Below are 27,571 nucleotides of genomic sequence, written 5' to 3'. Positions count from 1 at the left end.
CATTAGGAAGTGCCCCAACTTGCCTAGCAGGCAGGTGTTTAATGTTAGTGGTTTAGAAGTTATGCTGCAAGATGGTTCAAAAGGCTTTTGCATCCTAGCATGTGGGGACTTAAGTCTTGCATTGCTTTTATAGTTCTTCTACATAAGATTTGATGGATATGTATTTTTAAATACATCCTGCATAGTGGTGACTTTGGCTTCAGGGTCAACCGTTATTCATGATGATTGGAAGAAAATGACTAAGATTGGAAATAGAGAAACAGAGGTAGATGCTGGACAGGGTAAAATCAAAGAGAGCATTTGCCTTTGATTATAACACTTTAACAGCACTGTGCTATGCAGTGTGTGATGCGTGGGACAATTTTATTTTCACTATATATTTATATGCTAGATGATGACATTAAAATACTTGGCTAATTTGCCTGTGTGTATGTGAAAACTAAATCAGTATGTCATCCAAACGATTATTTACCAACTAGTCAAGGATCAATAAATAGCTTCAACAGTTTTCAATTTTCTTTTTTTGTCTTCAGCACTCCCTACACACACTCCAAAAATACATAGGGTAGGTTGAAATATTTTATCATGGTTTCATTTAAAACATTGATGTACGATATGAGCAATCAGCTAAAATAGCTATCTACCAAATTGATAGTTATGTATGTGAGGCAGGAAGTTGACTTTCTACTCATTTCAGTCTTACTGAATCTGGTTGCTGCTAAACACCACAACAGTGCAAGACTAGGTTTGTGCATAAAGGAGCTAGTTTGGGGGCCATTTTAGCAGGTTTTGATAAAATAAAACAATTGGAAATACAAAGTACATACCCTACTTGTTATCAGAAAAGTACACAATATATGTGCAATCAATGTGAATGCATCTATTTCATCTTGTATTCAGACTAGCACTTTTACATATGAAAAACAAAGTTGGATTTGTCTGAGGACATCCATTAAGACTGGGTACACTAACTTCTGTATTGTCTATCTAGCCACAAGATGTCCCTATTGAGCCTCAGAAACAGAGCTAGAAGAACATTCATCTGGCAGCAAAACCAAAACAGACTGAGAAAATGGTTGGAAATTTGAAAAATTTACTTTGCTTGGCTCCATATCAGTTAATTGTTTTACATCTATTCTAGTTCACTTCAGGCACTTATTATGCTGCTTAATCAGAAAAACAATTTTCTCATGTTGTAGATGTATCTACCAGAAACATAAGATGTTTTTTCATTAATGGAAGCCAGATTACATTTCTATATGAGAAAGTATCCAACTGTAATCTGTCAGAGAAGAGGGAAATGCCATTGATTAACATGAGATAAACAGATTTGGCATGATTTTCAAATTGTTTTTTCAGAACATGTTTTAAAATCTAGTATTGTGGCCCTTAATGCTTACATAGCTCTTTTTATCAGTAGATCTCAAAAACCCTTACAAAGAAAGATAAGTACCATTATCCCCATTGTATAGATGGGCAAAATGAGAGACAGAAGTCAAATGACTTGTCCAAAGTTATGTATGAGGTCAGTGACAAATCCGGGACTAGAACCCCAGTCTCAGTGCCATCCCTTGCCATATTTTTTTAATGGGCCAACCTCAACCATACTGAGTCCGAGGGTAAAAATGTTGGCTATTGTACCACCACCACCATTTCTTAACACATTCTTTGGAGGTCTCCCATTCAAGTACTGACCTGACCCAAGCTTGCTTTTTACCTATGCAGTCAAAAAAGATCACAGACCAATGTGGTATGTTTATACAGGGAGTTGGGTTGCATTCTTGAAAACAAATTGTCAATTTGTATTTGATAAAGGGAGACAAGCCAAGTGGGTGGTATAAGTGAGCACATCAGATGCTTAGTGGAATTTAACAGCTGCTTTCACTTTTAGAGTATTACTGTGGTGCAACCTTAATTTCTAAACACTGACACTGAAGGCCAAACAAGAATCTTTCTTGACTTTGAAGTGGCTTGCTAGGTAGATGATCAAAGGAAAACAAGCCCAGAGTTTGGTGATAGGGGTTTTATACTGAATGTATTTGTTCTGCTAAAAGGACAGCCATGAAGTAGAGAGGTGGTGTTCTGACCATTCTCTGCTTCTATTTGGTTGCAGATCTTCTTGATCAGAGATTTAACTAAAAAGCTTCCTTCTTTATGCTGTGATTTTAAATGAAACTAACAACTGTCAAACTGAAGATAGTGACAAGGCACTTTTGCTGGATTGATTTTTTTCTGTGCGCAAGGCAAGCAAACAATTGGTTTCTAAAGCTGTCATCAGTTTGGGCTGGTCTACATTAGGGGGGAAATCAATCTAAGATACGCAACTTCAGCTATGTGAATAGCATAGCTGAAGTTGAAGTATCTTAGATCGAGTTACTTACTGTCCTCCCAGTGTGGGATTGATGTCCGCGGCTCCCCCTATCGACTCCACTACCGCCGTTCGCATTGGTGGAGTTCTGGAGTCGATAGAAGCTCATTCGGGGATATTGCTCATTCGGGGATATCACGCCTAGATGAGACGCGAGATATTGATCCCCGAGAAATCGATTGCTACCCGCCGATATGGCTGGTAGTGAAGACGTAGCCTTAGTCAGTCCTGTTCTTTAACAACCTGCATGACTGACTGGAGAAAATGGTCCTTTCACTGAAGACACCCCTTCCTCTATCTGTTTCTGGTGATTCCTCTGGCAGGATTATTTACTTCTTGGCTTCAGCTTTGATCTAAGGAGAGCAAAGGGCTCTGCTAATGAACTGAGTTGGCCTACCCTCTTGGAAGTGATTTTTACACTGGTATTTTTATTTAAATCTATGTTTTTAGGGCAAATCCGCATGCTCTAAGTTTGCAGATAGGTTTCACAAGAGATTACTGCTTTCTCCATAGATCTAGCATATGGATGTTTTCCCATGGGAAGTCCTAAAATGCTGTGGATTTAGCAGGTCTGTCTTCTGTGGGGGCTCCCTGGGGTAGGCTTTGCCTGCTCTGCCTTGAGTCATAGAGAACACTCTTTACCTGCTTGATGGAAATGAACTCTTAATGCACTTTTATGTCTGCTTTGTCTAGCCTCTGTCAGATATTAGTAGCCTGCAGTACTACGCTGCTTTGTGAGCACCAATGTCATTCCCTGTGTCTGCAATCAAGTTCTTCTAAGACAACACTCCTTTATCAATTCATTTTTTTTTTCTTTATACAGGGCTCACTCTGGCAATGGGAATCCCCTTTTCGGTAGAGGTTATTAATCTAATCACTTAATCCAGCAAACATTTCCCTACAGATTTACTTCTGCAAGAAAAACAAAGTCCCTTGAAAAGGGTTGCTGCTCTTTGTTGGAATAATTTGAAGTGTGTTCATTGCAGAAATCCTGCTGTTCACTGTCTGGTTACATTCACTGGCTCAACTTAGGAGCCAAATAGCAGCTATGTCTCTGAAAATACAAAGCAGGCTATTGTATTTCTTGTTAGAGATGATACAGTATGACAAACACATTGATTTACATTGCATTGCTGAGATTAGAGAGCTTAACAAACTTCATCAACTAGCATTTGGGTTATTTCAGCCACTGATGGATAGAACAGGTTCAACAATCAAAACTAAAATCTGAACCCCAGAAGTGCAGAGTTCATTTCATTTCAGTTTGCATTGATCTCTATTATTGCTCACAATGGTTTCTATTACTCAAGTATCTGGAGAAAATTGTTGCAAATTCTAAATGTTACAAACCTTAGAATAAATTATTCTTTTCTTGAATATTCATACTGAAAAGTGTATCACTCAGACTTCGGGAGTAGAAACAATACCATGTGACTTAGCTGACCAACCATGTAACAGAAGGGAAAAACAAGCTGAAGCAATCCAGAGGTTGAAAATGTATCCCTCTGAACTATTTGATGAATATTTTGAAATAAGTTCAACTGAAGAAAATGAAGACTAGTCTACAAACAATTCACCAGCAAAGAGGGAGCTAAATTCACAATGAACATTATTCATAATGAATTGTTCAGCATCCTCACCTGATGATTCAATCTACCCAGCAGTGTGGGGAGGGTATGATTAATTATGATTCACAATAATGAATTTTATTCTTATAGTACTAGCATAGTGTTAGGTGTGTTATAAATAGTCCAAGTGACAATAAAGACAAGTCTTGAAAATGCTTAGTATACATTTGCTAATACTCTATCCTAGAACCATTGTGCCAGCAAGATAAAGGTACAATTTTTACTGAGTTCTGTTCTCTTCATTTCACTGACTCAGAACTACAAGAGTTAACCCCAGTTGCTATCTCCAATAGGCTTTTAAGACATAGATGTCCTTATTGTCCTGAATGAATTCCATAGCCTCAGCAATTGAATACAGGATCAACAACACTAACTGTTTTACCACCTTAACAAACTTCTGAGTTAGAAGACTCTTCCTGCTTTGATGCACAGATTGCTTTTTCTTTTTTAAAGGGGGGTCATCATTCTAAGTAGATGAACTAAAGATGCCATAGCAAATTCACTAGTTGGAATGTCTCCTGTATCCTTAATTTCACCACTTTGGAACGGATGTGATCTGCCTAGCAAGCTTTATAGCTTTAACCAGGACCTCAAAACTGGGAGCGAACAACAAACTGAGAAGTTGTTGCTGGTGGGCTACAAAACTAAAACTCATACCTGTAAACAGTCCTTGAGGCAATGATCTGCTCTTCAGTGCTAGAGAGAAGCCTGTAACAAGGAGAAGACTGCCACATAGCAGATTGTTTCCACTGAGGCTCCACCCCGCGTGCACAGCAGGAAGTGCACTTTAACAGAACACTGTGATGCTCCTGAGGAGAAAGAAAAAAACTTAATTGACATGTATTTCTCTACACATAGTAAAGGACTTTGGGGCCAGTTCATGGCTTGTCCTGGGCATCTGTGCATGTGAATAAGGCAAGTAACACTGATGCGGGGGAGGGGAAGCAGCTTTCCATGCAGGTGAGTGGATGGGCACTTTGTTGAGCATAAATGCATCCATTCTTTCTTTCTTTCTTGTTTAATGTGACTTAAAAATTGGTGGGAAGAGAATCTGAATGCTGCTTCACCCTCTTTCTTGTGCCTCCTCTCCCAAACCTTGACGGCAGCTAGATTTCCCATGGTTCCCTGCCCTAATCTCAGTCACTATATCCAATAATATCGGATAAGGATATTAACAGGATGTTTCTTTTAAAATGATTGGCAGGGTGATTAGTAATGTTGCCATTAATTTTTCACTCTTGAATTTCAGCGTTAGCATCTCCTTCAGTGAATGGGGTAGTCCACATTTCACTTGGAGCTGTCTGCAGCCTCAGGAAGGGTACGTGCATTTTACATGCAGCTCACGTTTTGAAGGATATCTTTGCAACCATAAGAGCTAGTCTTAAGCACCTATTTTCACTTACACTGGTAGTCCTAGCAGGAAACCGTAGCCAACTGGAGACAACATACTACTACTAGTATTTATTATGAGGTAGCACCTAAAATGTATTAGTAACCTTCCCAATATAGAGGAAGATAGTCCATGCCTTGAAGTATTTACTTACATACATATACTAGTAAAATGCTGCATCTCCTTTAAGTTTCAAACACTGTTTACATTCACACAGCTGTACTTTATTGATTAAAGCTTTAATCTTTAATAAAAATGTTTCCATTCATGTTGGATTTGGAAGCATTTTAATAGGCGTATTAACTACTAGAGGCTATCCCTTTAAAATACATACAGAAAGGGTGTTGGAAGGAAACTCGTATGTGTGTATAATTGGAACTACTTACATTTCCACTTTAAAAATGTTTTTCACCCTCCACTCCTGTGTTTTACAGTTTCATGTTTTTACTATGGGCATTGCTAAAACTGTACTTGGCTCTCCCAGGCATGCGTTTTCTTTAGTTCTCGAGCACTTTTACCTTGATAGTAATTTTCCAATCAGTCCCTTTTATTATCTGTTGACGGTATTAATTCAGGATGTATTCACATTGAACTGTTCTATCTTATCTGAACAAGGAGCATGGAACAGTTCCAGTACAATAGAAGCAGTAATATTCTGAGTCTATAATTATATTCACACTTGATGTGCTGCTAGAATTACTTGCAAGTTAAAACTATTGAGTGCTGGAGTTTTTAAATCTCCTAGATTAGTGGAGAAGGAACACACAATATGGGCTTTAGTAGATTGGAATCTCCCAGGTTGCCCTGGGAAATGTTATCATTTAGCTGCCTGCCTAGAAAGAGTTAAGTTTGAGCACCTTTCTCAGGAAATGGGGAGCAGGGGGGATTGGAGATTTGACAAAATATATTTTATGGAACACACAAACAAAAACACCTTTCAGGGTCTCCTTGTAAATGATAAAAGATGAAAAAGGATACAAGCCCCCCATTTCTTTTCTCTGCAGGCCACCATTAAGGTTGTATAAAGAACTTTGTTGGCCAGCGTAATGAGAAGCTTACTTCTCCGGTGTCAGCTCATTCAGATCTCCTGGGTTTATTACCTGCTCATTCTAGGGCATCCACTTTTATCCTTCTGTGAGCTCAAGGCGTAAGCTGGTTAATATAGGCACCTCCACACTCTTTCCTGGTTCCTAGGGCTCCAGGCAAAAGGCACTTACCTTTACCCCATTCCTAGAGCTCAGAGTGTGTGGTGTTCAGATATGCTTGTAATGATTAGAACTGGGAGCACTGACTGTTGGGAGTCTGAAAGGACAGGAAACAGGAAGGAGGGGAGAAGAGTTGAGGAGACTGAGTGAGAGTTACAGAGTGTGCAGTAGCAGTTTGGTAAAGAGGTTTCTATTCTAAAAATAAAGTCCTGTTAAAGCTTGTTAGTACCTTTCCTGCTTGATACAACAGGGCATAACCTGGTTAATTAAAAAACCCACCCTTACTTAATTCCAAAGGCTCAGGGTTTAACCTTCTGCAAGTTTGTGGGGTCTTTTCCTGGTGAAAGAGCCTTAAATAGTAATATCCTTAAACTCCTATTTATTAACAGTTACCAAAGCAGAATACATATGCTAAGCATAGAATGCTCACCACTACCAATAAGGCAGATGAACTTTTTCTGCTGGCCAATCAGGACAAGGTTGTCTGGGGATTCCAGCTTCTGCCTGATACAGTTGGCAGGGTGTTGAGGTCTGGCAGCTCTGATCTTGGGCTGCGTCCTGGAGTTAGATTCCAAAAAACTTCCTTATGGACCCCAGTTTATATAGTGAAACTTGAGTTCTGCTTAGCTAGACCTTAACAAATCATTTTATTAAAGTATTATAAAATAATTCTCTGAATCCTAATATATTGTGAAACAATGCTTTGCCCAATAATACCCCACTAACTTTGTTTCTGTCTGTTACGTTACTAATTTTGCAAGGTTTAAATTAACTATCAAAGAATGAGACAGAAACCATACAGATAAACAATAGAGAAGTAGGGACCATAAAAGCAGAACAATACAGAAGTACAGATTTCACAATCACAATTGTTGATAAGTGATTCCTTGTCAGACAGAACATTATCTAAGTTTTCTTTAAAGAGTTTAAGACCTGGTTTTTTATCTGATGATGGTGGGTACTATTATGATAGGCGTGCCTTCTTAATAGCCCAATATTACATTGTTTTAATGTAATTTAGATGGAATGTGAAGACGTGACTTCCTGCTTTTTAGCTTATGGCTGTCTCTATCCTAATGTGGCTTCAGAAGAAGCCCTTAGATCTTACAGCGCCCTCCTTAATGATGCTTTTACCAAAGCCATTATTACTATTACAGGAGTCCAATACTCAGACCTGATGAGCTTGGGCTTGCTTCCTGGGTATAATTAACAAGGACCTTATTTGATTTTGTATGCCAACTTCTTGTATTCTCCAAACAGTTATCTTCATCCATCAAGCCAAAGGCATTATGCTCACTCTAAAGCCAAGTGGATTCCAATGATCATCACTATGGGGTGAACCATTACATTTAGCACATCAGTTACAGAAGGTAACCACCCTAATAGTGTTTCCCATCAAGAGTGCTGTCCTGCATCTGCAATAGTTTTTAGTACATGAGTGATTTCTATATCAACATGTACTTCTATATATGTTTGTTCTCTTGTCTGTGCAATATATTGTAAATGTGAATGTAACATAAGATGGACCAACACTTTTCTTGCCATGGTCATATTCATGCCCAAGGTTACAGACATGACATTATGATACAACTGTGGTTTAAATTTCAAGTAGTTTACAGTCAGCGCAGATATAGTATTCAAAATCAAAACTTTTAATCTTTGTAATATTGCAAAAACATCTATTAACTAAATAAATCATAAAATACAATACAATGAAGTACTACTTCCATTGGACAATGACAGTTAATATAAACACATCCTCTTCAAGCATCCACAACAGCTGACTTTTGTTCAGTGAATATATCAAAAAATTGGGTTCCTTTGTCTTTAACATAAAAAAATTCATCTCTTTCTTGTAAATTTCAATCACCTCAGACATATCCCAAATTTCTATGGGCCACACACTGAAACATGTCAGTAGTTTTCCATTGTTGATGTTCTTTATATGCCCAGGAATGATGATCAGCAAAATACATAACCAAATATTTTATTAACTGGATTCCTACAGTACCACCGGATATATATCAATGGGGTGCATGGTTATTAAATATGCTCATAGAAGCATTTGGTCTTTATTCAGTGTAAACTTTACCAATTTAAACCAGGCCATTAGTTGTCTCTCCTCTTCTGCAACATTTTCCCACAACAACTTTTTATTTCCAAAGGCAAATTTCCTTGCATGCCTTCCTAAATCACTTGGATGGCCAATTGCTAACTTATTTTCGGGGCCTGTGTACAAGCTAATGCTAAGGACACATTTTCTGTTATTGTTTCCACACTCCCTGGTAAAAGTAACAAATCCTTTTCACCTTACTGTTGCCATGCAGGCAGTGCTTTAGAAAATAATTGTTTCCACATTCCTAATTTTGACAAGGATGCACTGATGAGCTTTTCCACTTCTTGTATTTCAGTTGTAACGTAACTTAGTTTTTTTTGCCACTACCTCTATGTTAGTAGCATCCAGTATTCCAACTCTGAATCCAGGTCCATGCAAACCAGTTTCCAATATGCTCTTTGGGGATCTTTTTATTTATTTATTTATTTTAAGGCTACCCACCCCTCCTCGCTGCCAAGCAAATCCAATAACCTTCAGTATTTCACATTGAGATAATCTAAGGGCAGCTATACTTTCACTGGGCCTTTTCTGTACTGCCCTTTCTAGTAATCAGAGAAGGTGCTGTAATGGTCTTCCTTTCCTTACATCAAATTTTATACAATACCCAGGTCCATTCAGCTGGGCTTACATGCTAGAGGTTGACTAAGACTCACCTATTATTACCAATTACTTTATTTTAGCAACGAATGTTTTTACATACTTTTCTTTTTGTCTTAGTAATTCAACTTTGTGCTTTAAATTTTTACATTCATTCTCCCATTCCCACCAACAGATAAACCTCGCATCCTATGCATGTTTTGCCTTCAAACATGCCTTCACCACCAGTGGATGTTTCCATGTTAACAGACTGGTGTTCCTTGACCTCCGCCCTTCTGCAATATTTGTTTCTGTAAATAGAGTCACAACTGTTGATAAGTGATTCCTCATCAGACAGAATGCTATCAAAGTTTTCTTTAAACATTTTAAGATCTGTTTCTTTAACTGGTGGTTGTGAGTACTATTAGGACAGGACCGTCTTCATACCAACCCAATATTACATTGTTTTAATATAATTTAGATGGAATGTGAGGATGTGACTGTCTGCTTTTTAGTTTAAGGCTGCAGTTGTCCTAATGTGGCTACAGAAAATGGCCTCAGACCTTACAGATTCCTAGGGCCTCCAAAATAATCCTGTCCATGTCCTCGTTCACCATGGCTGGTCAGAAGCAATGAACCCTCCTCTGTATTTTCAATGGCAGAATGCTGAGAAACCATTCCAAAACTATCACATTACTAATCTCCCAACTGTCCAAGCTTTGGGTTTTAAGCAGTGAGTGGCAAGGTTGCAAAGGTCTTAGGCAGGTGTTAGAGGACAATCCTCTGGGCAAACTAGGCAAACATAGTATCGAAAGTGATGGCAATAGGCCACTTCAGTTAGGACCAACTGATCCAACACAGCAATCTTTATTATGCTATAATCTCTGGCTGCCTTCTCATTGAGTCCTTGGTATGTGTCTTGAGCTTCCCTAGTGAGAATGAAATGGGTGGCCTAAGATGCTTAGCCCCACCTGGCTGCTTTCACTACTCCCTCATCTATGCTAAGATAGGCTTCAGGGTTATCTGGTCTCCACCTGGATTAAGAACTGCTAGGCCTTGCCTGGTGGCCAACAGATGGCTAGTTCCCCATCAACTGGGCTCTTCTTAAAAGATTAAGCAGGGCAGCCTGTGATGTTGATGCTGCTCTTCCATGGTAGCTTCCTGTTGTGCCACCAGGTACAGAATCTCTTCCATGTTCTTTTTACTAGGAAAGGTCTTGCAGTGATACCAGCATGTAATAGAGTTCTTCTGTGATGTCATTGCCTCAGTTTATCCATTTCCCTTCTTGGTGGATGGATGATTTTGGGGATTGGGGTTAAGTCCTCCAGCCAAATCTATATAAGATGATCTTGCCTTTCTGGGTCAACAAAACAAAGTAATATGAAACAAAATAATGTTGCACCCAGCCCTCCTGGAGCTCTGTAGTCCCTTAAGCCATTGTCAGGTTCAGTCAGTCCTGTCAGATCTCTTGCTGAGCTCAAATACAACATTCCTTATATTGGTATATCAGTTCACCTTTCCTAATGGCACTGCTGAGGTGTTAAAGGTACCCCAATGCCTCTCTCCAGGTTCAAAGCCAGAGATTTTCACTTGTGGAATGATGTGTTTTCTGCATTCTAAACCTGGCTTTCTTTTTCTCCAGGCCACTTCTTCGGTTGCCTCAGAATTCTAGGTCAGGCCTCTGACTGGGAAGCCTCTCAATCCTTCCTGCTCCTTGCAGGTTTCTCCTGCTATACCTCAGGCCCCTAGCCTAGCTCCTCTTAGCTACTCCACAGAGCTGAGAGGGGTTGTCTCTGTTATGTTCTGATGTGGGGTGTGTGGTTGCAGAGTTCAAAGGTCATCCTCCATTGTGGAAAGTGGGGTTCTGGACTGGAAGGGGCAGACTGGACTGGAGCTGACTGCTCCTCATAGCAGGCTGTCAGTGCTGTTTGTAATGTCTAAATAAAAAAATAATTTAGTTGTTAACAAAGCCTGTAAATCTTTGTATTTAAGAGCACACATTGGACCATGAGTGGATAGATTTGAGAGCAATTGGGAAGAATTTTCACCACAATTCCTGAACTCCACATGCACAGACAGCAAGGGTGAACGTCCTGAAACAGCCATGAGGATTAAGGTTTAGGGGAAAGATGGAAGAATTATAAAAATGTTTCATACAGATAGTCTTATGTTTGTATATGACTGCAGTGGATGCAGACACAACGAGCAGTGTACACGTTAGCTAGCGTAGAATGCTAGATATTCAAGCTCACACCCCTGGACTGAACTGATTTTGACTGGGTCCCAGCACAGTTTTAAAATTGTGTACCTAAAAGAATGAAAACTCTGAAAGTTTTCTCTCCCAAATGAGAGTGCAAAATCCACAGGAAGGCATTGAAAGATCAAGAGTCAGTCTTGCAATTTTGACCCTGTAATAAATTCTTTAGTTGGTGGTGGGCTTCAGAAGTGGGGAGGTACATGAATATTTGCTCAGAGACTGAGCTAATGATAGAAGATGCTACATAAAGTGGAAGAACAAGAAAAAATTCAGGGACCAGGTTGAAGTAAGGAGGAGAGTCAAACTGTGCATGAGGTTATCCCACAGTGGAATATGAATGGATATGAGATGAAAACATAAGTAAATCAGGCAACACAAGAATGGATTTCATTTCTTTGCAACAAATACAGCTGAGATGATTGTGTGATGTGTGCACATGAACACGCATATAGAGATCATCCAGGACTTTGGCAAAAGAACAAAATGTTTTGCCAGACAGTGGAGGCAAAAGGAAAAGAAATGCAAAAAAGGACTCCAGTGATGAGGAAAACTGTATGTTGATTTCATGAAGCAACTGTTACAGGCCCTGGTAGATGGGGAGGAGATCACAACAGTGCTATATAAATAGAATATGGATAATAGCTGCCCCAGAGCTCAGTGAACTGACTGTTACTGAATCCAAAATGTAGACTGAAAGTGAACTTCTAAATTATAGTCTGAATGAAACACAAAATTTGGAAGCAGCTTGGCATAAAGCCTGTTCTGAGAGAGAAATTTTCCTCCTGTTCACCTAGGGGTACAGATAGTAGAAGAACTACTACATCCTGAATCCTATCCTACTCCTGAAGGAACAGGATACAAAGGGACTAAAGATCATATGTCAGACAGTTGGAAACAGGAGTCAAACTTTACAAAAGAAGGAGCTTCAGGAGGAACAGTGGCCAATAAAGAATTCTCCAAAGCAGCCAGAACTAGCTTCAAAGTAAATATGGGATCTCAGCAAATTTCTTTACAAGGTACGTTAGAAATCTAAATAAATGTGTAATATGATTAATGGAACTGGATAAAGAGGATCAGGTTTCAGGAAGGACAGAGACTGGTGAGAGACTAGAGGCTCCCAAATGCAATCCTGGGACTACAGAACCTCAACATGTAGTATTGGCCTCCCTGCATGTTTAATAAAGCTTTGTTCCGTATAGTTCTGCCTGTTTGCTCTGTATTTATTGCTAACAAAATAGTTGTTTCATGGAAGCTGTTTGCTGAAATAATTCAGTATTGCCAATGTCAAACTTTCAAAAATCACAAGATGTTTAAAAAAATAATAAATTTTGGATTGTTTTTTCTTTGCCTTCTGATTTTTAGCCTTTATGATTCAAATATTCAAGGTTTTTTTCTGCAAACATAAAGGCTTGAAACGTACATCTCGCCTCTTCCCCCCATGGAAGCTCAGTCTCACATAATCAGATGGCTCCAAGAGGTGGGCCTTTCAGACAAAGGCCAAATATCATGAGACTAGCGATGAACCTGCAAGGGTTGGCAATGCTGCAATTGTAGTGAATGTGCAGGCCAAGGCTTTGCAGACACAGTAATTAACAGACTGAGGTTCCTGAAAGATGTGTGTAACAAATTTAGAACTACGGGCAGTTCTCCAGCTTTGCGCTTTGTTCTGTGCTGAACATCCTGCTGCGACTTAACAAACACATAATAGTAATAGCTGAAAGTCGTAAAAGATAAAGGGTGGGAAAGGCCTGTTTGACTGATTACATCCTCCTCCATAGACTGTCAGGATATAAATACTCCAGATAATGTCCTAGATATGAGACTAATACTAGTGCACTCTTAATATGAACTAAAACCTAGGAAAATAGATTAGAGTAACACTGTGTAAAATGCCGGGCACTCTTAAATTCTAAACATTGAGCAAAGGAACAAAAAAACCCAAACCAACATTCTTGTTCAGCTTTACCCTATAGTAGTTTGATCTGCACCACAATTAAGGTGACTGCATAGCATTCCCTCCTCTCCCCATAACGTGTTAAATAAATTCCATCTAGTCTAGTGAAGCGGGTGGCTGATGGTGGACATCAGCTGGGTTTGTTAGTTATAGAATGAATAAGCTTACAGATCCTTTTCTGTCTTTTGGAGATACCTTTTTATTTTAAAAAAAGTGTTAGCTATATTGTAGTTAAGCAAAGCCATAGAGAAGAAGCAAACAGCTTGATGATGTTGATTGAACCAATATACTGTACACGTCAAAGGAAATACAAATACTTTTGATACTGCTAAAGTGCCTTTTCTCAGGCTCGAGGAGTAGGGCTTAGGGAGGAATCAAACTTGACCGAGCTGCAAGTTAAGCTCTGGTCTTCTGGTGAAGGGGATGACTGAGGAGCAAATGGCATCTTGTGCTGGGGAAATGTATAAATACGCTGAATTAAAACATACTCACTTCTTTGACTCTTCATTTCAAAACCAGAACATCTCTGACTCTCCCTGCCCGTGGTCTAGAATCTTTGCACATGGCAAAATTGTGAAATGAATAGGACGAAGGCAGCCCTCTTGCAGCTCCTTTGAAATCAATGGACGAACATGGCCCGGTATGTCCAGGCATTATTAACTGAATAATGTCTTGTTGACACTGGAGTAGAAATGGGTGTGGGGAGGGGGGGTAGAGTGTGGAGAGAATAGTGAGCTTGAAGACCAGCTCAGGAAGAGTGTTCAATGGACAGGAAATAGTGTGTGTGTTCTTGCCCATTTGTTCTTGTATTCCAATAAAATAGAATAAGTTCAGTAGCTTCCCTCCCCTCACCCTGCCGCCCTCAGATGGTACTTAGGGTTTGGGAGGAATTCCCCGTTCTCAAAGGTACGGGCAGAATCTAAGCTTATATATTCTCTCTCTCTCTCTCTTTTATTTCAATGAACACCTGTTTGATCTCCAATTTGTATTTCGATTCTTACCCATATAATTGTGACCTCCGTTTTTAAGTACTTATGCAATGTGCAAGTCTGTCCCATGCCTAAAGCTTTTTCTTCTCCAAATTGTTTGGCGTATTGCAGGATATTTATTAAAAAGGAAATGTGTACATTTTCCACATTTTTTAATATTGGACATACGTTGGTGGTGGCCAGCCGTCTCGATTTCTGCTTCTCTGTTCTTAAGAAATATCAAAACCTAACCATACCTGCTGGACTGCTAGCTCTCCAAATTAACTAAAAGCAGCTTTGCACACATCTGTTGAGATTAACTGGTTTTGATATTACTGTTGTTTCACTAGCAAAGAAACCTTTTTATTTTTCCCAAAGACAGAGATCTATGTAATCTTGAAACCTTAGTGTGTCATATTCTCTTAGCTGTCCCTATGCAAATGATCACATCCTATATACCACAGCCCTTGTTGCGTCTTAACAACTGTTTAGCCAGTGTGTGCTGACAGACACAAATTGTTTGTTCACTTGAGAAATACTTTACAAAGGAAAAAAAAATCTCAAACATAACATCTTATTTTAACAACTGTCCTGGAGGATTTCACAAATGTAGCAGCCTCTGCTGCTACTTTTCACATTAAGTTGCATTCAGTAAATCTAAAAGGAACATAGATTTACAACAATTAAAAAAACCCACTCTGAACTAATAGAAGGTCTCTTATTTTGAAACTTCTGATATCTTTAACAGTCTTATGTTCTCCATCATTCATGCAGCTCTTTCACAGAGCCACAGGTCCATATTAGAAGATTTGCAAGTCTTCAGCTCTTTAGTCCCAAGAAAGGGATGAGCTTTTTGCCTAAATTCAAGACAATTTGTGAGTACACCTCTACCTTGATATAACGCTGTCCTCAGGAGCCAGAAAATCTTATCGCATTGTAGGTGAAACCGCGTTATATTGAACTTGCTTTGATCCATTGGAGTGCGCAGCCCCCACCCCCACCTCCGGAGTGCTGCTTTACCGTGTTATATCCAAATTTCTTTTATATTGTGTCGCATTATATCAGGGTAGAGGTGTGTATAGTGCAGATTCCTGAAACCAGGTCTTTTGCAACCTTTAAATACTATTGGTCCAAGAAAGGAAAATGAACGTTCTTATCAGCATTGACCTATAAGGAGATAAAACCCTTTACGGTTGTTTTAAAGATCCTTGTCAAAAGCAGTGCAGGGTTCTGTGGCAGTAATAATATTTAAACTCATCACAGGCAAGAAATCTAGTTTTCTGAAGCTCAGATTTAGGGGAAGCCTGTCATTCTTGAGTCTACTCCCATTTTCACAAGAGTGGAAAAGAGAAATCCTGGGGAAAATCTCTCTCTCTTGAGCTAGTTTGAGGTCAATGCAGGGTATGAAAGCATAGAAATGCTGGAGGAAACTAAGATACTAAGCACTTGTTAGCAAGCTCATATTATGGTAGCCAAACTTTATATAATGAGGGTATTTTTGACATAAATCAATTGTCTTTTTGATTCCTGCAGAAGTTCAGAGAACACAGTGGTTACAAACAAAACAAGAATGACATTCAATAGCTGAAGCAGTAGCAGGGTATGTTTTTGCCCCCTCCAAGTTCCCAGTGTTCAAACATTACAAAGCTTGCATTGGCTGAAATGACTGACTGTGTTGTGCTTTTTCACCTCTTTGGCTACCATACAATTGCAGAACCTCAAACCCTTCAGCTTTCTAACCATTCGTCAAAAAATGGCAAGTAAAACCCCATATCAAGAGTGAGTGGTGACTACTGAAACCAGCCCAGATACTGCACTATCACTTAGTGGAAATACATTTGCCTCATGACACCAAAAGTAAAGCAATGAAGAAATAGCCAGCAAAAATATTGGTGGAACAATGGAATTTTCACAGCTAAATATTAAAAGGAAAACTAAATTGTCTGTGACACAGGACATTAATTTATTAGCTCTATGTAGCACAGAATGCATTGTTTGAAATGATTGCACCACCTTAGCAGCACTTGGGAAGAAGAATCTTACTACAGGAAAATGTTTAAAACTTATATTATAAATATCAGGTGGTAACAGCACTAATCAGTTGATCTGTCTATCACTGTAGTTTGCCCCATGTCCTGTGAAGCTGCAAGCCCCAAGCCAGAGCCTGGCAGCTGCGCCACAACTCCGTCCAAGACCAAGTGGTGAAGGCCATCGCCACACACCTGGATGAGATTGCAGTCAACCGCACTATCCCCGACACCGACAGCCTGCTGTACCCGGACATCATCATCACGGACAAGGATTGGAAAAAGATCATCCTCATCGAAGTGATGATCCCAGTTGAGAACAGGACCCCAACATTCCACAAAGCCCAAGTCCGTAAACTCGAAAAATACGCCCCCTTGGCTGACACCCTGCGGATAAAGGGCTACGAGGTTTACACCGACGCTCTGATCGTTGGGGCGCTGGGTGCCTGGGACCCCTGTAATGAACATGTACTTAGGACCTGTGGGGTAGGCCATCGCTACACGCGGCTCTTGAGATGTCTGATGGTCTTGGACACTATTCGATGGTCTAGACACATTTACACAGAGCACATCACCGGCCACCACCAATACCAAGAGTGAGCCGGCATGACTTCATGCACTCACAAGGGGGAAGAGACCTATAAACTCCCCCTACTGGACTATATCCCCTGAGCCCTGAACCAACCGAACTGAACTCCACCATGTGAAGGTCATCTTGTCCCCATTACCCGGCCCGCTTATTTATACTCATGACTGCTTGTAACATATTGTATGAGTGATGTACCTCCACTACTGCCTGACTGTATCTTGATCCCACCCACCATACACCCTGCATTGGGGACATTGCAGACTGTATCTGTTATGTGCTGTCCAATACCAAAATAATGACGTCCCCCTATGCTCTGTATGTTACCCCCAATGACCAATAACTGACGTTTCAAACTCTTTGTGTCATTTATCTTTAAATATTCTCTAATAAACTTTTAAATCTTGGTCTCTGCTATGACCCCTTAATCCATCATATTTACAGGGGACTCAATAATGAAACTGGGGTTAGTGTCCATTTGCTTCCTACTGGGTTCCATCAGCTTTCACTAATGGAGAATCCCCAGGGAATGCGTTGAACATTAATTGCTATTGAATGACTAGTATCAATTGAACCTAAAGAACAGGTGAAGAGTAATTATATATAGTGGTCCATTAGAATCCATTCTTCTTCTATAGAATATTTGCAGTCTTGTTTTCCCTCTCTCTTTTAACAGTAACATATGTGAAAACAAGATTGCTGCTTTTTAACAGCTCACTTCAGTCACCTGAACAGTTCCTCTCATTCTCCTGCTTTGTATTTTTAATCTAATTCCCACAGCAACCAACTGTGATGTTGTAAAGGTACAAACTCTGCCTGCTACACAAAGCTCAAGTAAACAGGCTTTGTGCAGGGGATCTCCACACAAGTCTGGGTTCTATAACTGTAGTTTCTGAATGGATTCTTCCCCCTTGCCCACTGTCTTCACATGCAGGACAGAGAACTCTATCAGAGACATTCCACAGCTGCTATTGAAGCCTCAGTGGTTTTGGTTAGTGGAGACATGCTTTCTTTCCTCCCTGGGCAACTTGCTTTCCCTTTTGCAATGGAATGGAAAGAACCTCTACAGAGCACAGCTCTCTGGCACATGAAGGGAGAGGAGTCCCTCAGCATGGTGTGTCTGAAGCTGGGACCAGCGTGTGTGTTGAAGAATGCTGGCATTCAGCAGGATTTGGTCCAAAGAGAAGATTCTACCTTGATCTCTGCAAAATGTTTGCAATGAAAAGTCAGAACATTCTGGTTTTCCATCTGAATCTTGGGAAATCTGTGGTTTCACTGCGTTTGATCTAAAACCAAATTGGTGATTAAGGATTAGGTGGGCACCTAGCATCAGCTTCTGCTCAGTTCTGCTTTTGCAGTGGAACAGCCTGCTCCTGCAGTTGAGGTTATTTCTGAGGTCGTGGTTTGATATTATGCATTCCCACCCCGCATGCAAGCAGCAGCTCACCTTGTTTTTAAAAGGAAGTTATTTGGGACTGAGGTTTATGGCTGTCCATTAGTACTGGCTGGCTGCTCTGTGTTTGTTCCTAGCATATTGGGCCTCAAAGAGTGATATGGCTTGACTATCGCACTTTAATTTTCATAGCGCTTTTATCCTCAAAACTCTGCAGTGCCATTGGATGAAGCAGAGATCCATGTCCAGAACTAGCCTGCATGAACAGAAATGGCTGGAGAAAGGAGGACTCTTGTGTAGAGTCATCTCTATGTTATATTGCAGTGGTGAGAGGAGAGACTGACACATGCCATGCCAACTCTTTCTATTCCCTGCACAAGCAATGAGAAATAACTCCAGCTAGCACTCAGATGTCAAACAGAGCCCTGAGAGAACAACCTAGTCATTATTTAGGCAAGGAATATACTTGTCTATTTATAGCAGGCAGCTGAGAAGGTTGTAGAGAGATGCTGTGACAGTGTTCTAATTGAAACATGGGATTAGTGATAAATTACTACAGTTGTGAGAGTGACAAATTATGTCCTGATTGGTGCAAATGCTGATTCACATAGGATGGTGGTCTGCATTACCATATGGTTTGGAACCAAACTCCACTCCAAATTGTATATTGCGTTGTTGTTAGGACAGTGTACACCTGCTGTAGGAATGCACAATTTGGGCAAAACATGCAGTGAATAAATCCCTTTCCTGCATGTGCTCCTCAACTGTTACTGAGTAAAATGACTGAGCTTTTTGCCCAGCTCCCACACTGACTTTAGGTAGGGAAATAAGCAGCAGGTGCAGATGAACCAAGAAATAAGGATGCAATTTTCATGTAAATATTCCTATGTCCATTCAGCAAGGGACAGAAAACAGACCGTACATGCTAAACTGTTTTCATACTGAATTTATCAAATATTTCTGCAAGGTATCAGCAAATTGACAGTCATAATCTAGTTCTTGCAACTGATCTCATCTCAGATAGAGAGGGAGCACACTGTGCTCAAGATGAGAACTAAGTGGTGTAAGAAGTAGAAGGAGTTAAATGCACCTGCTCCATGGCTGCATTTCAGGAAATCCCAGGTAAATGGGAACAAATCAGGATTGGAATTTGTAGCAATTCTGCCAAGGGACCCTTTCAGAAATGTATGTCTGGGTCTTGAGGACAGGTAGGACATCTGATATAACACTCAGTGAAGTCAAAAGAAGGACACCTATTCACTTTGCTGTGCGTTGGATTGGAGCTATGGAGAGCACTAGCTGAAGCTCAATGTGCAGCAGCCCCCACCCCAAGAAAATGTTCTTTCATGGATATCTTAACTGGAAGATCCAAAAAAAACCCACACATAGGGAAATCTTTTAGCTTGTGTCCTGACCCCTAAGAGAAGAAAAAAGGGATGTCTTAAAAAGTTGAATATATAGAAGTGAAAAAAGGTAAAAAGCTAGCTTGAAAAGTTAATGTCTGATTAGGCGAAGTCTCTCCCTTTGAAAAAAGCATCAGCAATTAAAGAAAACCATGTAAATCTCTTGACTGCATTTATTTAGCTATTTTCAGTATTTAATAGCTATGAATATTGATTACATATTCAATACATTTTACTGAACAGTCAAGTTAATTACATTTTTTAAATTATTTGAGTGAGGAATTGAATATTAAAAATTCAAGAACTGCTGGTAGCAGGCCTGTACAGTGCATCAACATGCTTGCACTGATGTCAGCAAATCTCTTGCTTTTCCAGGTCTCCAACTTTAACAGGTACAGAATGGAAGAAAGGGGATGGAGGGGAGTGTTAATGTTCTCTCCTCTTTGGACATGGTGTGTAAGAGTTCCCATAGATGTAGCAGAGGGTTGGGATTTGATAAGACTGTAGAAAACTAATAAAAATCCAAATTCTCACCACCCATGCACAGGTCCCCAGTTACTTCTTGGGAGAGGGAAAAGGGCAATAATCTGAAGTTTGTGCTGTTAAGGAAAATTCTTAGTGAAATGTAGCCATGTAAATAGGTTGGAGTTGTAAGGACCAGGTGTGATGCTGGCAGACCAGGTGGCAGCTCATGCCGAGGCCTCTAGGACTTATTTAACACTGAAAAGTGCATAGCTGCAAACTAGTCTGGCTCACCTGTGTGTTAGCATTGTTAAAACAGATGTTAAGTTTATAAGAATGTGTTTAGTGTTGGGCTTTATGAAATGCTTGAGAGTTGCTATGTGCATTAAATATTGCCTTATAACATGGGCTATAGATATTACAAGTGAGATTAAGTGTTTACTTTGTAACTATAAAAGTGTTTATTATGAAACTGGACACCCCCACAATCAGAAGAGAAGCATTACCAAGAGTGAAATACTAGTTTACCACAGGAGGTGTCCTCTCCTACCCAACAAAAGGCCTATAGTCACCAGACAAGCAATTATGAAACATCAGTGGACAAAAACTTTAATTGCTCCCCCCACCATCCATGAAGAGAGGATGTGAACAAACCTGCCTCCTATAACAATTTGAACTCTGGCACAAGGGAATAAAAATCCCTGAACAGAAGGATCTGTATCACTGTGCTGCTTGGAATTTGGAGAGGGCAGTATTTCTAAGCATAAGCAAGGGATCCCAAAGCTGCTTAGCTTGGGTTAGCTATAAAGGCCATACAGAACTTGCATGTTACAGCCGCTTCTATTACTTTTTGAAACCTCAGACCATGGCTCATTTGTGTATGTATGTTTGCCTGGGTTTAACCTTATAAATAACTCTCATTTCTTTTTCTAGCTAATAAACCTTTAGTTTATTATAGGGTTGTCTCCAAGCATTGTCTTTGGTGAAAGATCTAAGGTACAATTGACCTGGGGTAAGTGACTGGTCCTTTGGGTCTGGGCGTAACCTGAATATTAGTAAAAGCAGCAAAGAGTCCTGTGGCATCTTAGAGACTAACAGACGTATTGGAGCATGAGCTTTCGTGGGTGAATACCCACTTCGTCGGATGCATTTGAGTATTCACCCACGAAACCTCATGCTCCAATACATCTGTTAGTCTATAAGGTGCCACAGGACTCTTTGCTGCTTTTACAGATCCAGACTAACACAGCTACCCCTCTGATACCTGAATATTAGTGTGATTTTTGTGATAAAGGCCCATCTATCACAAAGGCAGGCTTGCCTGGGTGGCAAGATAGATTGGTGTGCCCAAGAGGACTGCCTATGACTCCATGTTAAGACTGTTACAGTGCTTGAGGGGTTCACACATGAAACTTGATTGATGAAATCTGATTACAGAGTACACAACCAGTTTGCAGTTTATGCCCTGGTTTGTAACAGTCTGCCCTGAGGGTGGTACCCTGGTTTGTAAGCCACTCCAGACAGCTTGACAGCTTCACGCCAGGGTGTGAGCAGTCAGGCCTGATGGTTGGTAAGGTACCACACCAAGAGTCAGTCACAGAGTCGGGGGTAGGGAATAGAAGCAGAGATTGGGAACAGATAGGAGTCTGGGATGAGGAGGAGAGGAAAGGGCAGGGAAGCAGGCACAGTCCATAATAGCAGCCTGCCAAAAATTTCTCTAGTTGGTCAGACAACTTCCTGTGACTTTCTGGTTTAAATAGAGCTTGCCAGCCAATCAGTGGTGCTGTATAGTTCCCCCAATCATGAGTTTCTTGGGCAGGTCCCCTTGCCAGCTAGCGCTTCACTGGCTCCCCTCTCCCAGTGTTCAGTTGAACTGCTGGGTGGTGGCTGTGGTCTGTGCAGAGCTTGGGGACCCATGGGTCTAGGTTTGACGCCCAAGATCCCTCATAGGAATATCTAATAGAAATTCTAGGCATTTCCTAGCAGTTCTTCAGTGCTGTTTTCCAGAATGGTTCTTTGTAGTGCAGTTACGTCCCCTCTTATGGTGATGTTTTCACTCAGTTCTTGGCAATGTATACACTGTGATACAGCATGGCCAGAGGGCAGCATAGGAGTGTTAGCAGGGGGCCTTATTCCCTGCCAAGGGAGGAAGGTTTGCTTTAGATTAACTAGAACAGCTGTGGCCAATTAGAGCACCTGACACTCCACCTTAGAGCACCTGACTCCACTTTCCAGTTAGCACTGAGTCCAGTCATGGGATATACCCCTGCTTCAGTCAGACAGGGTGTGGTAGTTGAAGGAGAAAGGTTGGATTGGAGCAGAGTGCAGATTGCAGAAGAGACGAGTTTTTGTCCAGAGAGAAATAGAAGGTTTGTGGAGGAGTGCTGCTGCAGTGATTGGGACAGCCAACAGAAACCCTAGGTAGGGGCACCAGGCTTAATAGAAGAGAGGCGAGGAAGCCCTTCACAGCTGACGGGTATAAGGGTAACCCAGGGGTAAGAAACCGCTAGTCAAGTGGTTTCACCACAACCCCAGGGCCCCTGGAGTGGGACCTGGAGTAGAGGGCGGGCCCAGGTCCCTCCCTCTCCACTCCCTCCTCCAAGGACACTAGGGAGTGATTAAGAACTGGTTCAGAGGCAAGCAAATCGCCCTGAACCTACCCCAGAGAAGAGAAGCGCCGAGACCCAGAGAAACATACGGCAATTTGCACACGTGGTGTCAGGGTGGGATCTCTGCGCGCTGGGGACATACGTCCAGGGGGAACATAACCCTCCCACCCTTAAGATGGATCGACGTGGTCAAGGCCCTTATATAGTTGCCACCGCGGCCCAGCAGGAGGCTACCAGGGTCCAGGCAACCGCCCAACAAGAGGCGACTAGATTGCAGCAAGAGACTAATCAGCTGCTGCTGAGTCAGGCTGCTCAGGACCGAGCCCTGCTGAGAGACCTAATAAGCCAGATGAAGACCCTTATGGAACAGAATCCCACGGGGAGGACCCGGACCATACGGGCTAGCCATTACTTACAAAAATGACCAGGGAGATGATTGTGAAGCATACTCCTGGCTTTTGAGAGAACAGCCCTGCGGGAGGCCTGGCCCCGGAGAACAATGGTCTGGTATCCTTCCCCATTCCTATGTGGGGAAGCCCAGAAGGTCTATTACGATATGTCTGCAGAAGCTGCAGCAAACTATTCCCAGCTAAGGCAGAGATCCTGGCCAGGTTTCGGAAGTGACAACGCACTACGAGCCAGAGGTTCCATGAATGGCATATATGATTGAGGACAAGACACCCGACGCAGTGTTTGACTTGATCCACCTGACCGGAAATGGCTGCGCCTGAAGCCCATAGCTCTGAGGAGATGATGGAGGTACTAATATTGGACGGTATATGCGGGGTACCACCAGGACTCAGGACTTTGGTGGGTCAGAATGACCCTCTACCTATGATGAGTTGGTCTCCCTCGTGGAAAGACAACTGGCAGCCTGCGAACTGTTCCAGACTCCAAGCGGGGAGACACGGCAACCAGGAAGACAACCCGAAACCCAAGGCCCCGGACTGTCGAGAATCTAGAAGAACATATAACCGGGAGGAACGACAGTGAGGAATGGCTCGGAGCCAGAAAGGGACCTGGGGGTTTGGGAAGAGTGGTGGGGGGCCGGCCAACTAGCCCCAGGCAGGGGTGATAACCGGAATGAGGGACGGTGTTATGAATGTGGGAAATTGGGCATATAGCAGCCCAATGTCCCAACAAAGGAGTGCCTATGCAGTGTAATCTGGGGAGTTATGGGGAAGCAATGTGGCCTGATCAACCTGGTAGGGGTGACAATTGACCTCACATGGATTTACAGACCAGTAAAAATGAATGGTATAAAAACCATAGCATTAATAAATTCGGGGAGTGCTGTCACGTTGGTCTCGGGAAGTTGGTGGGACAGACCAACTAACTCGGGCCAAATGCACAGGGGTAACATGCGTACATGGCACGTGAATTTTACCTACATTTCCAGTACGGATTGAAATTCCAGGGAATACCGACCAGAGTTTCTGCAGGAGTAGTCCCCCAAGCTCCCTTATCCTGTTTTGATTGGGAAGAGACTTCCCTGGGTTTGAGAACTTACTGACCCGATAGAGGCAGGAGAGGGTAGCAACCCCAGGTTGAGACAGAGGCAAACTAAAGATAGCCTGCACCCAACTGTTTGCTGAATTTGCTCCAGAATTGTTCTCATCCCCTGGAAAACCCGCAGGGCTAGGCTGAAGAACGAAGGGCGGCTAAAAAGTTAGGGTACCAGGATTCTGGCAGCTAATCAAAAGACTTCCCTTGTGGGTAGGCGAACCCGCCCAGGAGACAAAGGAGAAGGTTCGGGTCACGCGAGGACTCAGAGGAGGTTCCTGGCCCAAGTGGGAGCACCCAGGGGGTTGAATATTAGCTGAATTTAGAGGGACTGACGGTAGTGCTGAAGTAAATGGGAGGGGTAGTGAGAAGGAAAAGTCAAAGGCCAAGGCCATATTACGTGTCAAACGTGATCTGTTGTACAGAATAGAGCAATACGAGGGGAAGAAGTAGAGCAACTCCTAGTCCCACGGAAATACGATAAGGGCCGTACTAGAGTTAGCTCACAGTCATTTCGATTTGGGGGACATCTAGGGTAGAACAAGACGTGTGATCGTAGAATACTAAGAAGGTTTTATTGGCCAGGAAGTACGAGCAGAAGTCCAGTGTTATTGTGTGCTCTGCCCTTGAATGCAGCTGCATAGCCCCCGACCTCACTTTGCGGGCCCCACTAGTACCTTTAACCTTTATTGATGTCCCGTTCGATTGAGGATAGCTATGACTAGTGGGCCCACTTAGAAAAGTCGGCACGGGGCCACCTGAAACGTACTAGTCATCCTTGACATGCCACACGATTATCCAGAGCCATCCCTTTAGAAACCCAAAGTCTAAGGCAATAGCTAAAGATAACTACTACAGGTTTTCGCCAGAGTGGCATCCTAAGGAGATCTCTGACAGACCAGGAACCCATTTACGTAAAAACTAATGAAAGACTTATGTGCCCTGGCTCCATTTACAAGCATGCGGACCTTCGGTCTACCATCACACCAAACAGACTGGACTAGTCGAAAGATTTCAATCGAACATCAAAAGTATGATCCGGAAGGGGTAGCACAGGATGGAAAGGACTGGGACCCACTCTGTTCCATATCTAAATGTTCGCTATACGGAAGTTCCTTCAGGCGGCCACAGTTTTTTCTCCCTTGAACTCTTATATGGACGCCACCCTACACGGGATTTTGGAATATCGCCAGGGAGGATTGGGAGGAACAACCCAACCCAGGAAGAACTTGATTGAGCAATGTGACACAGATGCATAGATCGGATAACTGGAGTAACCCCGATAGTACAGGAAAAGAGCATTAGAAAAAAGCAACAAGAGGCACAGGCGGACATACTACAACACGTCGGCGCGAAAATGCGAAGATTTCAGCCGGACCTTTGGATAGAGGGACGGGGGTGTGTGTGTTTAGTTGCCGACCAACAGAAAAGGCAAACTCCTAGCCAGTTGGCACGACCATATGAGATATGGAAGCCATTGGAAAGTGAATATAGGTAGACAACCAGCCGCCGGAACCAGAGCAAATATACCACATCAACTTCTGAAGCCCTGCATGACAGAGAGAAGTGTTGGTCACTCGAGGAGCTCGTACCTCAGGCGACGGCCCCAGGAGCAGGTAAGATATCTCCTGACTTAACCCAGCCAACGGATGGAATCATTTTGAATATGAATCCACCGGAACCCAGGGAACGTATTTTTTACCCCCAAAACCCCAGGGGTTCGGGAACGGGGGGGCCACTTAGGGTCCCAACCAAAATTTTCCCATTATTGGTTCAAACAAGGCCCCGGAAGGTTTTTTAAGCGGTGCACGGGGGATAAAAGGGGGGGGGGACCATTTATTCGAAAAAATTTACCCGGAAGCTAAAAAGGGGAAGGAATTGGGATGGGGGAATGTTTGCGAAAAAAAAGATTGCTGGGGAAAAACTTCGGAGGTTCCATTGGAAAGAAATTTCCCACCAGGCCCAAAAAGTGGGTCCAGGGGTCCGAATCGTTTACTAGTCCCAACCTTTAGTCACCCTAAAAGGCTTTGGTAACGGGGTTCCGGAAACCCAATGAAGGGTTTCCACTTCGATGCCTACCAATACGGGGAAATTGAACGATTTAAATTTTTTTTTTTGGAAAGGTTATTTTTTTTTTTTTTCACCCACTTCTGACAAAGGCCACCTTACCCGAATTTACCCCTGGCCACGGGGGGCATTTGACGGACAAGGGGGCTTGTCTACACCGATGGTTTGATTCCGTACACTGTCCTTCCCTTTAGGGGGGCTCCAAAGGGCCCTGCCAAATTTTAAAGACTTTTGGATAATTATTCAAACCCCTCAAAGGGAATTTCTGATGCCAAAGGGGGATATCTGGACGACAAAATTTTTTATACCCCTAGCCTTTAATGCGGCCAGTACCAAAAGGGCAAAGTATTGGCCAGGGAAAAAAAGGAACTTTAGCTTCTCCATTTTCCTTGCTGTGCCGATGGCCAACGCTTAATGTCCAAGCTTATGTACCCCGCGACTGTTTTTTCTGGCTCGCTTTTCGACTTTTCCATTTGGGGCTTTCCTTGCACAACTTTTTTCCAAAGACCAAGGGGGGAACTCTCCTGCCTGGATTCGTTACAAAGTTCCACCCTCGATAGTCTAGCTGAAAACACCCACATGCCTAAACTTATCCTGCCAGCTTCAGGAGCCCCTTTAATTCTGGGGGACCAATTAATTAGTTATACATAAGGCCCCCCTTAAAATGCTTAATGGAAATTTGGGGAGGGGGACAAAAAAACAAAATGTACAACCTGGACCCGTACAGGAGGTTGATGAGTGAGCTTAGCCAGTTTCAATTGGCACTTGGTGGAGACAACGGCTTTTGAGTGCGAAAATACATAGGCTTTTCAAAGTTTTGACCAACTCCCACCTAAGGCTTTCAATCCCTTGAAAAAATTTTCCAGCTGACCCCAATTTGATTCCAGCAGTAACGGTAACCTATGACTTCCGAAGGCCCCCCAAGAAGCAGAATTTTCGAGCCTTAAACCCATTCGGGGGTGCCATGGTCATACACTAAGTTGGGGACCAATGGGGGGGTGGGGGCTGGTGGAGCCCCAAATTGAAGAACCTTCAGGGAGGGGGGCATTTAATTAACCA

Source organism: Chelonoidis abingdonii, chromosome 1 (assembly GCF_003597395.2).
Source record: "Chelonoidis abingdonii isolate Lonesome George chromosome 1, CheloAbing_2.0, whole genome shotgun sequence".
NCBI classification, from domain to species: domain Eukaryota; kingdom Metazoa; phylum Chordata; order Testudines; family Testudinidae; genus Chelonoidis; species Chelonoidis abingdonii.
The sequence above is the reverse complement of the archived record's forward strand: the minus strand, read 5'-3'. Positions refer to the sequence as shown.